The sequence below is a fragment of the Bufo gargarizans genome, chromosome 2, assembly GCF_014858855.1.
Source record: "Bufo gargarizans isolate SCDJY-AF-19 chromosome 2, ASM1485885v1, whole genome shotgun sequence".
Taxonomy (NCBI): Eukaryota; Metazoa; Chordata; class Amphibia; order Anura; family Bufonidae; genus Bufo; species Bufo gargarizans.
This window is the reverse complement of record NC_058081.1, coordinates 268,110,665-268,124,014: the sequence shown is the minus strand read 5'-3', so window position 1 is coordinate 268,124,014 and position 13,350 is coordinate 268,110,665. Positions and strand designations below refer to the sequence as shown.

Below are 13,350 nucleotides of genomic sequence, written 5' to 3'. Positions count from 1 at the left end.
TGCCAGGGAGGTTCACAGCAGCCATTTACAGGCTGTGTGTGTGTCACTGACTGGACCAGTGGCGTAGCGTGGGTTGCCAGCACCCGGGGCAAGCCAAAAATTGCGCCCCCCCCCCTACACCGGGCACGCCCCTTTTAACAGATACTGTAGTAGATCACTAGCAGTCCTATGTAACACCACAGATAGCACAGTGATAACTCTGAGTACAGATAATATAGTAGATGGGTGTGAGCCCCCAGAATTTAGAACACACACAGTGTGACCTGAAGTCTGGGGCCAGATGCGGCAGGGTGGGCCATATTCTCATTCTCCTCCCCCAACCCTACTGTGAAACAGATATGTGCATAGACATTATTATTACAGTATAATACCGCTCCATACCTGTTACATCCAGTGACGTCTCCTGTGATGTAGACTTTCCTCAACGTCTTCATTCAGAGATAAGGCCGCCATGATACCTTCTTTCAGACGCTTCTCGTCTCTGCAGAATTTCACAGAAAAAAAATTAGGTTCCTCACTTTACTATCATCCTCTCCTTCCTGGTGTCTCAACAATTCCTCCTGCTGTCCCCCAATACTGTGCTAGAGCTAGACAGATAGTTCCCCATTCCTCATAATATTATTTCCCCCTGTATATTATAATGGCCCCCTCTTCATTATTAATATAATGGCCCCCTCTTTATTATTAATATAATGGCCCCCTCTTTACTATTAATAGAATGTCCCCCTCTTTGTTAATAATAAAGAGGGGGCCATTATGTTAATAATACAGAGGGGGCCATCATATTATTAATATAATGGCCCCCTCTTTATTATTAATATAATGGTCCCCTCTTTATTATTAATATAATGTCCCCCTCTTTGTTAATAATATAATGGCCCCTCTTTATTATTAATATAATGGCCCCCTCTTTGTTATTAAAGAGGGGCCATTCTGTATTGTGACTGTGCATTCTGTATTTAGTGCAGAACCAGCCGAAATATTTTTTTTAATTTTTTTTGTAATTTGAGCAAAACCTGCATTTTATATAGCAGACAATCATCACACGCCATTTTGGTGTGTATTTGAGAAAACGTACATTTTTGTATTGCATTTTCTGCGGCAATTCAATTTCTTCTGCTGTGTACAAATGCCAGTTATGTATGATTCCTCCCTAGTACATAATGGATGGAAAAGACCCTTTTGGGATATAGGAAATAGTCACTTCAGTGTGAGTCAGCTAAATCCCATCCCTGAAAAAAGACCTCAACAGTATGAATCCTCCCTAGTACATAATAGATGGAAAAGGATCTTTTGGGGTATGGGAAATAGCCACTTTAGTCTGAGTAAGCTAAATCCCGTCCCTGAAAAGGACCTCAGGATATGAATCCTCCCTAGTACATAATGGATGCAAAAGGTCCTTTTGGGATACGGGAAATAGTCACTTCAGCGTGAGTCGGTTAAATCCCATCCCTGAAAAGGACCTGAACAGTATGAATCATTCATTATCCATAATAGAGGGAAAAGGTCCTTTTGGGGTATAGTAAATAGGGACTTCAGTGTGAGTAGGCTAAATCCCGGACCTGAAAAGGATCTCAACAGTATGAATCCTCCCTAGTACATAATAGAAGGAAAAGGTCCTTTTGGGGTACAGGAAATAGCTACTTCAGTGTGATTAGGCTAAATTCCATCCCTTAAAAGGACCTCAGGAGTATGAATCCTCCCTAGTACACAATGGATGGAATAGGTCCTTTTGGGAAACAGGAAATAGTCACTTCAGTGTGAGTCAGCTAAATCCCATCCCTGAAAAGGACCTCAATTGTATGAATCCTCCCTAGTACATAATAGATGGAAAAGGTTCTTTGGGGTTATGGGAAATAGCCACTTTAGTCTGAGTAAGCTAAATCCCATCCCTGAAAAGGACATCAGGAGTATAAATCCTCCCTAGTACATAATGGATGGAAAAGGTCCTTTTGAAGTATGTGAAATTTTACATATTATTTTTTTTTTTTATAAACATAAAGTAATGTAAATTTAGAGCAAAGTACAGAGATGGTGCTATGCTTGTAATAAAACGAGCATCACATGACCAGATGTTTCTCCAGAGCAATTTACCATGACACTTCTGCAGAGCGGTTTACCATGAACATCACATGATCAGACGTTTATGTTGAGCGGTTTACCATGAACATTACATGACCAGATTTTTCTGCGAAGCGCAAAACCATGAAAATCACATGAGCAGACGTTTTGCTAAACCATGAAGACCACATGAGCAGACATCTCTACAGAGTGGTTTACCATGAACATCACAGGACCGGACATTTCTGCAGAGCACTCGGAAGTCACATGATATTTTTTTTAATTTTTTTAATTTCTAGAAATAAAAATAAACATAAAAGAGGCTTATTTTACAATAGTCACCTATAAGACCTTATTGTATATTATAACACTGTAGCCATGTAGAAGCTGTGTTACTGGACATAGTTAATGACCAGGTCCTTATAGACAAGGGGATTTAGCCAAGTCACTGTGAAGCAACTAAATACTATCACAGTTCAATAATCAGACCAACAGGGTAGAAGAGGACCCTAGAAATGAAGGGAAATAGCCAGCTCCTGTAGAGTCAGCTATTTCCTATCACTGGTAAGGACCAGATCCTTATGGAGTATAGGATTTAGCCAACTGCCTGTGAGATACTACTTCAGTTCAGGACCTGAGCACTAGGTGGCAAAAAGGTCCGTACCAGTGATATGAAATAGGTCACACTGAGTCGGCTATTTCCTATCACTGGTAAGGACCAGGTCATTACAGAGTATAGTATTTAGTCTAAACTGCTATATCACATACCCCAAAAGAACCTTTTTAATCTATTATCTACTAGAGAGGATTTATACTTCTGAGGTCAGGGATGGGATTTTGCCTACTCTCACTGGCTATTTTCCGTACCCCATGAGCTCTCCACTGAGACTAGAATGGAGTGGTAAGAGGAGGTCCTCTTTCTTTTTCTTCATTTTCACCCTATTCCCTATTTTTACTGATATCTCATATATATATATATATATATATATATATATATATACAGTGCCTTGCAAAAGCATTCACCCCCTTGACTTTTTTCGTATTTTGTTACATTACAGCCTTAAGTTCAATGTTTTGTTAATCTGAATTTTATGTGATGGATCATAACACAATAATCTAAGTTGGTGAAGTGAAATAAGAAAAAATATATAGATAAAACTATTGTTTAGAAATAGAAAACACTTAGATGTGCGTATGTATTCACCCCCTTTATTAGGAAGCCCATAAAACGCTTTGGTGCAACCAATTACCTTCAGAAGTCAGATAATTAATGAAATGATGTGCAATCTAAGTGTCACATAATCTGTCATTACATATGCACACTTTTTTTGAAAAGTACAGCACCTAAGCAAGAGGCTTCACTAACCAAACACTGCCATGAAGACGAAGGAACTCTCCAAACAAGTAAGGGACAATGTTGTTGAGAAATACAAGTCAGGGTTAGGTTATAAAAATATATCCAAATCTTTGATGATCCCCAGGAGCACCATCACATCTTTCATAACTAAATGGAAAGAACATGGCACAACAGCAAACCTGCCAAGAGACGGCCGCCCACCAAAACTTATGGACTGGGCAAGGAGGGCATTAATCAGAGAGGCAGCACAGAGACCTAAGGTAACCCTGGAGGAGCTGCATAGTTCCACAGCAGAGACTGGAGTATCTGTACATAGGACGACAATAAGCCGTACGCTCCATAGAGTTGGACTTTATGTCAGAGTAGCCAGAGGAAAGCCATTACTTTCAGCTAAAAACAAAAAGGCACATTGTGAGTTTGCGAAAAGGCATGTGGGAGATTCCCAAAATGTATGGAGGAAGGTGCTGTGGTCTGATGAGACTAAAATTTAACTTTTCGGCCATCAAAGAAAATGCTATGTCCGGAGCAAACCCAACACATCACATCACCCAAAGAACACCATCCCCACAGAGAAACATGGTGGTGGCAGCATCATGCTGTGGGGATGTTTTTTCAGCAGCCGGGACTGGGAAACTGGTCAGAGTTGAGGGAAAGATGGATGGTGCTAAATACAGGGATATTCTTGAGCAAAACCTGTACCACTCTGTGCGTGATTTGAGGCTACGATGGAGGTTCACCTTCCAGCAGGACAATGACCCCAAACACACTGCTAAAGGAACATTTGAGTGGTTTAAGGGAAAACATGTAAATGTGTTGGATTGGCCTAGTCAAAGCCCAGATCTCAATCCAATAGAAAATCTGTGGTCAGACTTAAATATTGCTGTTCACAAGCGCAAACCATCCAACTTGAAGGAGCTGATGCAGTTTTGCAAGGAGGAATGGTCAAAAATCCCTGTGGTAAGATGTGGCAAGCTCATAGAGACTTATCCAAAGCAACATGGAGCTGTGATTGCTGCAAAAGGTGGATCTACAAAGTATTGACTTTAGGGGGGTGAATAGTTATGCACATTGACTTTTTCTGTTATTTTGTCCTATTTGTTGTTTGCTTCATAACAGACAAACATCTTCAAAGTTGTGGGCATGTTCTGTAAATTAAATGATACAAATCCTTTAAACAATCCATGTTAATTCCAAAACCCGAAAAAAGTCAAGGGAGCTGAATACTTTGCAAAGCACTGTATATTTATATATATATATATATATATGAAAAAAAGAAAAAAGTGGCAGCACCGTCTCTAGTGCAAACAAGGGAGTGCAGCTGGCCCAATATGGATATTAGCAAGTCCAATGCATAAAAATCTAAAAAGTGGGCAGCACTCCATAAGATAAAAAAGTACCAAAATCTTTATTTACCCAAACAGGACATGCAACATTTCAGCTCTATGCTGGAGCCTTTCTCAAGCAGTGTATACAGACAAAGTGCTCAGTATATATAGCAATGTGCCAATTCATAGCAATTTACATAACATGTGTAATCAATTCAAAGCAATTTACAAACAATCATATAATAACACAGTGAAACAAAAGAAATAATAAAATGTAACCAAGACTTCATATATCTCATGATCGCATTATGTATAACAGTGATTAAAGTACATTCAAAGAATCCATCTTATGAGCAAAAACTCCATGCGCATTAGTTCTGGTCTCATCTGATATACACAGGATCGAGGTTATGTTACACAACTCCGTGCAACAAATAGAAACAGATGGCTATGCGGGGTCAGATGTAGGCTACCACAACTTGTTATAGATGAAGCCTCCATCTGTGACCACGGATCAATTGCGAGCCCGCATGTCAATGCGGGGTAACACTGTATCCATGACGCTGGCTCACTTGTCACCACCTTTAAAGAGGGTTCTCCTCAACTCAAATCCACCGTCCATGTGCATAACAGATGAACGCTAAATGACAAGCATCCTATACAAGTTGTAAATAATGACTGCACGCCATCACTTGGTGTAGCCTCAAGCTTCCTCTCTCCACACTCCATGACATATCATCTGTAATAAAAAATAAAAAGTATTAAAAAGTGAAAATTCATAAAGAACATTTACTTTGTCCAATACAAAAAATCACAAAAATACACAGAGACATCACAATGAATCAAAAAATTTAAACAGGGCAAGCCAAAATCCTATGTTACTCCAATTTTGTAGTCAAGGTTTAGACCATGCGGTTTTAGAGAATTCCCTTTTTTTTAAATAAAGGGAATGATGCCAGTGTCACCCCCTGTATACCTTCCAAATCAATCTTCTGTAATTTAAAAATCTGTTGTGTCCTGTATATAGGAGCTGCCTCCACACGCATAACTTCGCAGTAATTTATCTAGGAAGATGGCAATGTGGCTGAAGATTGAGTCGGAGCCAGATACAATGGGGCGTCCGGGTGGGTCAATGAGAGACTTGTGGATCTTAGGCAACACATAGATCACCGGAGTGATCGGATGCGTTACAGTAAGAAAATCCACAAGTCCCTCATCTATGACTCCAGCCCGCAAAGCCCAAGCTAAATATATATATATATATATATATATATATATACAGGGAGTGCAGAATTATTAGGCAAGTTGTATTTTTGAGGATTAATTTTATTATTGAACAACAACCATGTTCTCAATGAACCCAAAAAACTCATTAATATCAAAGCTAAATATTTTTGGAAGTAGTTTTAGTTTGTTTTTAGTTTTAGCTATTTTAGGGGGATATCTGTGTGTGCAGGTGACTATTACTGTGCATAATTATTAGGCAACTTAACAAAAAACAAATATATACCCATTTCAATTATTTATTTTTACCAGTGAAACCAATATAACATCTCAACATTCACAAATATACATTTCTGACATTCAAAAACAAAACAAAAACAAATCAGTGACCAATATAGCCACCTTTCTTTGCAAGGACACTCAAAAGCCTGCCATCCATGAATTCTGTCAGTATTTTGATCTGCTCACCATCAGCATTGCGTGCAGCAGCAACCACAGCCTCCCAGACACTGTTCAGAGAGGTGTACTGTTTTCCCTCCTTGTAAATCTCACATTTGATGATGGACCACAGGTTCTCAATGGGGTTCAGATCAGGTGAACAAGGAGGCCATGTCATTAGATTTTCTTCTTTTATACCCTTTCTTGCCAGCCACGTTGTGGAGTACTTGGACGCGTGTGATGGAGCATTGTCCTGCATGAAAATCATGTTTTTCTTACCTTGCAGACTTCTTCCTGTACCACTGCTTGAAGAAGGTGTCTTCCAGAAACTGGCAGTAGGACTGGGAGTTGAGCTTGACTCCATCCTCAACCCAAAAAGGCCCCACAAGCTCATCTTTGATGATACCAGCCCAAACCAGTACTCCACCTCCACCTTGCTGGCGTCTGAGTCGGACTGGAGCTCTCTGCCCTTTTCCAATCCAGCCATCTGGCCCATCAAGACTCACTCTCATTTCATCAGTCCATAAAACCTTAGAAAAATCAGTCTGGAGATATTTCTTGGCCCAGTCTTGACGTTTCAGCTTGTGTGTCTTGTTCAGTGGTGGTCGTCTTTCAGCCTTTCTTACCTTGGCCATGTCTCTGAGTATTGCACACCTTGTGCTTTTGGGCACTCCAGTGATGTTGCAGCTCTGAAATATGGCCAAACTGCTGGCAAGTGGCATCTTGGCAGCTGCATGCTTGACTTTTCTCAGTTCATGGGCAGTTATTTTGCGCCTTGGTTTTTCAACACGCTTCTTGTGACCCTGTTGACTATTTTGAATGAAACGCTTGATTGTTCGATGATCACGCTTCAGAAGCTTTACAATTTTAAGAGTGCTGCATCCCTCTGCAAGATATCTCACTATTTTTGACTTTTCTGAGCCTGTCAAGTCCTTCTTTTGACCTATTTTGCCAAAGGAAAGGAAGTTGCCTAATAATTATGCACACCTGATATAGGGTGTTGATGTCATTAGACCACACCCCTTCTCATTACAGAGATGCACATCACCTAATATGCTTAATTGGTAGTAGGCTTTCGAGCCTATACAGCTTGGAGTAAGACAACATGCATAAAGAGGATGATGTGGTCAAAATACTCATTTGCCTAATAATTCTGCACGTAGTGTATATAAAAGCAGTTACAACCACTATTACCTCATGTACCTCACACAATGACCATACTATATAACTGACCAGATATATCTGTACACACTGCACTGTTATACCTTGTACTTCTCACATCAGTACAATTATATATACACTCACCTAAAGAATTATTAGGAACACCATACTAATACGGTGTTGGACCCCCGTTTGCCTTCAGAACTGCCTTAATTCTACGTGGCATTGATTCAACAAGGTGCTGATAGCATTCTTTCGAAATTTTGGCCCATATTGATAGGATAGCATCTTGCAGTTGATGGAGATTTGAGGGATGCACATCCAGGGCACGAAGCTCCCGTTCCACCACATCCCAAAGATGCTCTATTGGGTTGAGATCTGGTGACTGTGGGGGCCATTTTAGTACAGTGAACTCATTGTCATGTTCAAGAAACCAATTTGAAATGATTCGAGCTTTGTGACATGGTGCATTATCCTGCTGAAAAAAAGCCATCAGAGGATGGGTACATGGTGGTCTTGAAGGAATGGACATGGTCAGAAACAATGCTCAGGTAGCCCGTGGCATTTAAACAATGGCCAATTGGCACTAAGGGGCCTAAAGTGTGCCCAGAAAACATCCCCCACATCATTACACCACCGCCACCACCAGCCTGCACAGTGGTAACAAGGCATGATGGATACATGTTCTCATTCTGTTTACGCCAAATTCGGACTCTACCATTTGAATGTCTCAACAGAAATCGAGACTCATCAGACCAGGGAACATTTTTCCAGTCTTCAACAGTCCAATTTTGGTGAGCTTGTGCAAATTGTAGCCTCTTTTTCCTATTTGCAGTGGAGATGAGTGGTACCTGGTGGGGTCTTCTGCTGTTGTAGCCCACCTTTCTTTCCCATTCTGACATTCAGTTTGGAGTTCAGGAGATTGTCTTGACCAGGACCACAACCCTACATACATTGAAGCAATTTCCATGTGATTGGTTGACTAGATAATCACATTGATGAGAAATAGAACAGGTGTTCCTAATAATTCTTTAGGTGAGTGTATATACACACACACTGCATCTGTTATACATGTAGTGGACACTGGTATGCAGTATACCAGCAGTGTACTGATATGTGAGGTACTAGGTATAATAGATGCATTGTGTACAGATATACAGTACATACAGATGTAATTTATACCTCACATATCAGTACACTGCTGACCAGGAATGGGTAGAGGGAGGGGCTTTGAATGGGACATGGGGGCTGAATGGAGCAAAGTACAGACATATTCTTAGTGAAATGGATGATATCCTGAGGGACGCCCATGATCAGGGCATTATTAGTCTCAATATGATGCAAGGGTTACAGGTCGATTTTCCCATCAAACCGACTCTGTACTTGCTCCCTAAGGTTCATAAAAGTCAGACTCATCCCCCCAGACGCCCCATAGTTTCCGGGATAGGGGGTTTATGCACTAATGTGGGCAGGTTCATTGATTTTTTTCCTCCAAAAGAGTGTGTAGACTCTGCCCTCCTTCGTAAAGGACACCACTGACATGCTGAGATGCCTCAATGGGATCCATGTTGACCCTGATGCGGTGCTTGTCACGTGCGACATTGAGTCCTTATACACGTCTATATACCATGACCAGGGAGTGCGGGCATCTAGATTTTTTCTATCCATGACAGACTATGATAACAACATGGTCGAGTTTATTTTGGTGTTATTGGTATTTATGCTCACGCATAATTATTTTTTATTTAAGGACCGCCTCTTCCTACAGCTCCAGGGAACAGCTATGGGGGCATCATGTGCACCCTCTTATGCCAACCTGTTCCTGGGGCTGTGGGAAAGAGAGATTGTACATAACACTCCTGGATACAATGCCGCACTCCTATGGTCTAGGTATATAGACGATGTATTCTTCTTGTGGCAGGACTCTGTTCCTGCACTTGAGGAATTTTTGAATCGTCTCAACATTAACGAATGTAATATCAAGCTTACTTGGAAATACAGTCTTACCAATGTCGAATTTTTGGACATCATGATCATCAAGGGCCCTGATGGATTTTTGTCCACTAACCTTTTCAGGAAAACTACAGCTGTCAATGCCCTTCTCCACGCCTCCTCTGCGCATCACCCAAAAACAATTCAGGCAATACCCACAGGGCAATTTCTACGAACACGCAGGATCTGTTCCAGCGATGAGCACTTTGAACAGCAGGCATCCATGTTGTCACGGCGACTCCTCGATAGAGGGTATCCCGCGAATATGATCCAGCAAGGCTATGAAAGAGCCAGAAAGACAACAAGGGATTCCCTGCTGGTAAGTAAAATCAAAAGGAAAGATAATAAGGATTTAGAGGTTCGATTTATCACCCCATTTAATCATAAATTGCGGTTCATCCAATATGTCCTGCGTAAGCACTGGTCGGTTTTGCAAACGGATGGAGATCTGGCAGTGTGTTTGACACCATATCCCCAGATCACATGGAGAAGGTCTCGTAATTTGCGAGACATTCTTACTAAAAGTCATTATGTCCCTAAAATACCAGGAGGCACATTCGGTAGTAAAGGTCCTAAATGGGGATCATTTTCATGTGGGTCATGTGCCGCATGTAAATATATGGTTCGCTCCTCTGGTTTCAGTGATTCATCTGGCAATAAGAACTTTAAGATTTTGCATAATATCAATTGCAATACCGAAGCAGTCATATACCTGATCACATGTCCATGGCATGACGACTAGGGCGCTCAAGGTCCGGGTATTGGAACATGTTAATAAAATTAAAGCAGCTGCAGAAATACCTGAAAAAGATTACGATACATTGCAAGCAGTTCCACGGCACTTTCGTAGATTTCACAGATCTGGTCCGCGGGGTCTCACAGTAAGAGGTATAGATAGAATCCACTTGGGATCCAGGGGTGGTAATGTTAAACTAGCCCTGCTTCGCAGAGAAACGAAGTGGGTTGTCATCTTGGATACTGTCACCCCATATGGTCTGAACAAATCTAATAGCTTCTCCTCCTTCCTATAAGTTGCGCGAATTTTAATCAACAGGGTATAGTAAGTTTTATTACCTGTATTATAATATTTTTTCTTTTCTTTTGAGATTGTCTCTTTTGGTGTGCCCGGGATACGTCGGTGGATCTAACCATCTATTTGATTTCGGGATGAAGGGCAGACCATAGATGGACAATTTATGACATGCCTTTTGGAAATTGCATTTTATGCCATATTCCCTGTGCACGCATCCTGTATATGTACATTTTTCACATATAATTGATGTGATATTTGATATATTTTTTAGGTGGATATTGTGTGTACTGGTTGGTTGGGAGTGTCCCGGTCGTCCCCATTGGCGACCATTGCCGTCGGTGGGGATGCCCCGGACACTCTCTGCCTATCCATACTTGGATAGGGTTTTCCCTATTCTCTTCTTCTCCCTCTTCCTTTTGAGGCTTGTTTATGCTGACTCTCGCTCTTGTAGAGAACACCATGATCATGTTGGTGTCTCGCTATAATATGTGACGGGCCAGTAATGCTATTATAGTAATCGTGGTCGGTATTTTTCTTTCTATATTACATCATATTTTACTTGCATTGCCGGTCTTTGCCACCTATGACTGCCTGAGATTGTTCTTGTGCTTGATGGGTTGGGGATGCCTTGGCTGACCCCGCGGGCGGCTGTTGCTGCCTGCGGGGTCACGCTCGGCATCCCCCCCTTATATATGTCGGCGTTATACACATGTCACGGTTCTATATGCATGTCGACACCCTTGTAGGGTGTAGATAACAGTATCACTTGAGATGCATTTTCTGTCATCAGGATGCACCTTTTTAATCAATTTTTCTTGTTTTATTTATATTTCACCATTCACTTTTTACTGTTATATTATTATCATACATGCAACACATATGGTTATCACTTGGTGTTGTAACTATTAGTTACTCATGCACTGTATATGATGCGTATGTTGTTGTAACATTGACGCATCTCTATATAGCACTGTTTCCAGTACCTTTTATTAGTATATCTGTGATTGATGTAATTATCTAATGTCACTGGGTCATGTCATTATCTTTGTAATATTATAGTGTCATGTTTTTCTGGGCACTAGTTTCTAGTATTCTATTGTTATGTCGTGGTGGTCTGTGGACCTAATGTGGATGTCTATGCAGTCATACAATTCATTCTCTTCAAGGTTTGCGAGGCCGCATACATATTATATTGTCTATAATCTTTCTGTCAAACACCATTTGCCTCCCGCGATTTGCGGTTCACCTGCGTTCCATTGGGTCGCAGACCACGCATGCGCTGCGCGGCGTCATCTCAATGTGCTCTGTGACGTCCACATGCGCTGCGCATGCGCGGTGTGTGGACGGTGACGCGCTGAGAGATGGCACCGCTCATCATGATGTTTCCGCGCCCGCCATATTGGACCACAGGTGCCCGCTATCCAGGTATTTTAATTAGACTCTCAGTTAGACTATATATACCCTGCTAGTCTGTCACTTGATACCTCCTGACGAAGCCGCTGAGGTGAAACGTGCGTCGAGGTATGCGCTCTCGGGCTTATACTTGCGGTCATCATGTCCTTAGGTACGTTCCTTGTATAGTACTAGTACCATGGTGTATCTATACTCGGTATTTCACATCCACATTAGGCCCATGTTACCACCTGTGGGATATTATTAGTGTTTGACATCAAGTAACGGTATTTCTGTAACACATATACTGGTGTCTTGGAAGTCTATATATGTATACATAACTTCCGGTGATGTGAGGTTCATGAACAATTAGGTTTTTATTTATCCTGTTGTATAGAATATATCCCCCTGGTGGGCTTTATCATTATATTTTCTCTTTATATCCTCTATACAGGACCGATTATTCATGCACCATAATAATTTTTACCTTGAGGCTGTCCATGCTTAATTGTGTGGACACACATGATCCCGCATTGTGTATATTGCTCTACGGCTCTCAGTATAGTTTTCCATCCTGTCTTTTCCCGTATTTATTATATCTGAGAATAAAGTGATATTTTGATATATCTTTTCCACTTGAATTTTGTTGCTCATATTCTTAGTGAAAACCTGATCCAGAGTGTGTGCCAAAAGTTCACCTTCCAACAAGACAATGACCCTAAGCACACAGCCAAGACAATACAGTTGTGGATTAGGGACAGTTCTGTGAATGTCCTTGAGTGGCCCAGCCAGAGCCCTGACCTGAACCCAATCGAACATCACTGGAGAGACCTGAAAATGGCAGTCCACTGACGGTCCATTCAACCTGACAGAGCTTGAGAGGATCTGCAGAGAAAAATGGCACAGCATCCCCAAATCCAGATGTGCAAACCTTGATAATACACAAGAAGACTTGAGGCTGTCACCTCTGTCACAGGTGCTTCAACTAAGTAATGAGTAAGGCCTCTTTCACACAGGCGTCATATTTTTGGCCCAGATAAGAGGCAGGTGCATGCGCGATTTTTCAGCGCGAGTGCAAAACATTGTAATGCGTTTTGCACTCGCGTGAGAAAAATCGCACATGTTTGGTATCCAAACCCGAACTTCTTCACAGAAGTTCGGGCTTGGAATCGGTGTTCTGTAGATTGTATTATTTTCCCTTATAACATGGTTATAAGGGAAAATAATAGCATTCTGAATACAGAATGCATAGTAAAATAACGCTGGAGGGGTTAAAAAATAAATAAAATATTTAACTCACCTTAGTCCACTTGATCGCATAGCCCGGCATCTCTTCTGTCTCCTTTGCTGAACAGGACCTGTGGTGA

The 13,350-nt window shown here is 41.3% G+C and overlaps 1 long non-coding RNA gene across 1 annotated transcript in view; it reads left to right on the top strand.

Moving 5' to 3' along the window:
• Positions 1-12,561, top strand: part of LOC122927936 — a 248,526-nt gene extending 235,965 nt beyond the window's left edge. Inside the window, exons 2-3 of the long non-coding RNA XR_006387831.1 lie at positions 9,643-9,877; positions 10,665-12,561. This is a non-coding gene — a long non-coding RNA (uncharacterized LOC122927936). The remainder of the gene's footprint in view (positions 1-9,642; positions 9,878-10,664) is intronic.
• The last annotated feature ends 789 nt before the right edge of the window (positions 12,562-13,350 follow it).